A 3,157-nucleotide genomic window follows, 5' to 3' on the forward strand; every position below is an offset into this window, starting at 1 on the left:
CGTCTTTGGGCCGCTCGGCCTGCTCGCTCCCCTCCCCCTCCAAGTCCACTTCGCCTCCCTCCCAGCCTCCCTTCTCCCTCCGGCTGACAGGTGGGACCCATGGGCCCCGCCTGTCATCTCCTACCTCCAGCCACACCATAGCAACTGCCATGGCCGCCGAAACCATCCCACTCCGCCGCAAAATCCGCCATCTCCCGTCCCCCGTTCTCGCGTCTAACCATCAGGACGTGGATCCCCTCCACGTCCTCCACCACTTCCCCTACTTCTCCCCAAATTTCGGCGCCAATCGAGCCACGATCCACCCCACGTCGCCACCTCCATTCGCCGGCCGATTCCGCCACGTCCGGCCTCGATCCCGCCTTCCCAAGCCCATAAAAAGCATCCCCGTGCTCCCTTCGTCCGTTTCCCCATTTTTCCTGAGCCCGGCACACTCTCTCTCGCTCTCCCCACGCTGCTCCCGCGCGCCGCCACACTCCGGCGAGCTCCGGCCACCTCTAGCCGCTCGCCCTAGCCACCGCCGCGCCGCGCCGCTTGCACCGCCAGCTTCTCTGTGCCTCGCCGCACCCCAGCCTCCGCTCCGTTTCCCCATTTCATCGCCGCAACCACCCTTCCACCGTGCATCCCGAACCACCTCCACCATACGCCACCGCCGCCGACTCCAGATGCGTCGCGCCGCTGCCTCGGTCGACGCTGACCCACGCCGTCGCCTCCCTCGGCTCCGCAAGGATGAGGAGGTCCTCGGCCGCCGCCCCTCTTCGCCGGAAATCCGCTGGAGCTCTACTCCCCTCGTGCGCCGGTGAGCTCCCCTAATTCCTTCGCCTTCGGCCGGTGTTTCCCATTGTCTCACGCCTTCTCCCATCCTCCTAACCATACCATTGCATTCCCCATGTCCTCGCAGCCGCCGTCCGCCGGTTCCCGCTTGCGGAACGCCGCCGGACTATCGACCCCCGATTTTGTAAATCGGAAATCTTCTGTGTTTATCAGTACCAATCCCTAGATCAGTAGTTGGTACACACATACATAGCCGAATCACAACATATCACGAATGAATTCAGACTAAGAGAGTTAAATGCTTACATTAGGGCCAGGCAGGCCAACAACTATCAGAGAACAACAGTGGAAGACAAAATAATATAAGGGCCCAGTTGACATGCCACAAGCAGTCGACTGGGGAACGAGACCTAGAATGGAACCGCACTCCGATCATCTTGTTAGCTACGCAAACGTACTAACAAGGGCTTCTCTTCAACACTCTGCTAAAAGATATATATAGATTAACAATGAGTACAAAAGTACTCAGCAAGCCACCACACAAAATGCAGTAATGTACAGGATAATACAAGGAGTGGCTATGGTTACTTTGCGTAAAGCTGAGTTTTCAAATATCATTTCACAAATGTCACGCCCGGAATTTCTATCCAAAATTCCAAACGCTTACATGTGTGTTAAATCCTCGTCCAGGAATCAGCCGAGGCACACAATAACAAATTGATAATAGATTACTCTTAAACAACTAATTAATATTCGCAAAATAGCAAATTATTACAGAGGTGGATAGTTCCTCTAAAAAAATAAAATTCTACGCAGCGGAAAAATAAAACAAACTACGGAATAGCTATGGCGACTCCACTCCACAGGCAACTTAACCCGGACCAAGCCTAGTCCTCCAGATTATCACCTTCACTGAAGTACTCCTCCTCTGATGAATGAATATTGCAAGAATGAGCATATGACATACTCAACAAGCCACACAACAAATATGCAAGTGCACAGGATAACAAAGGATGGCATAATATAGCTCATTTGCATAAACAACATTTAATAAATATTTAAGAGAGTAGTAAAACAGTTGAATAATTAATCAGTATTAAGTAAACACTATACAACACACCCGTGTTGCATAGGCCCAACCCCATCTGAACAACCAACCCCGGTTGTACAAATCAAACCTCCATACCAGGAATATACCATTCCAAACCAGGAGTCAAATTAATTATCACAATCACCATCAATGAATAATGTGAAACTAATCACGAAAAACATTGTTAGACCCACCCATAACCGCGGGCACGGCTATTCGAATAGTTTTACTCTGGCCAGAGATGTACCACTGTACCCACAAGACACAGTTCCACAACATGTTGCCATGCGCCTCAATACCACCACGGTACCTCGGAAAGGAACTGTGACAATACCCCTCGCACAACACAACTCACCACAGTGCACCATACCTGGATCATAATCACCCCCTCTACAACCAGAGGCATGGACTCCCCAGCGACCCCCACGGACTTCTCGCCGCTTCTCAGTCTGGCACCCCATAATGAATCATGCTATACAAAAGGTAAAGCCGTTGCCCACGCTGGCTTGTGGTTGGCACGGTAAATGTTTCACAACAGTAGCTCATGAGCACGACCATCAAAACCATATGCTCACAACCCACCTTAATCAGGTTTTAAATATCAATTAATTAACATAACACGATTAACCATCGTGAGCTACCATTAAATATAATCGTGAATAATAATGTAATATGATTCATCCCATTAATGAGCTTATGTTTCTAAGCATGGCTAAGCAATTATACATATATAGCACTTAGCTGAACCAAACCAATATATAAGGTTCTAGCTAATCAAATTATAACCCATAGGAAAATAAAGTCATCTTCGGCCATAATTAAATGGGAAAAGGCTCACCACCCGATGACATTCGAAAATAATGCATAAGTTGAAATAAAACATTAGCTTTAAACGGGTTCAACATGCTCAAAGGGTTGTTTGGGATCTGTGTGACTTGCCTTGGGCTTCCACAAAAATCTCTGAACCTTCCTCAACTGAAACGCTCTCCTCCGGAACGTCGGAAACTAAAGCAAATAAACAAAATCAACAAAACAGTACAAAAACAAGCATAAACAGTACATGTGGATATTTTTAACATGTAGATCTTGATTTTAGAAAAATTTAGCAACTTGAACCACCTGAAACGGATCTACGGTTATTTAGTTATGATTTTCCGAGGATTTAATCTATTGGAAAAACGAGAAAAAGAAAAACGATGATGACATCATGATGACATCATCAATGGCCGGACCAAGATGGCGACCTCGCCGGAGATTGGATGGTCGGCTACGAATTTGGAGGGCATGTACACGTAG

Source organism: Oryza glaberrima, chromosome 8 (assembly GCF_000147395.1).
Source record: "Oryza glaberrima chromosome 8, OglaRS2, whole genome shotgun sequence".
Lineage (NCBI taxonomy): Eukaryota > Viridiplantae > Streptophyta > Magnoliopsida > Poales > Poaceae > Oryza > Oryza glaberrima.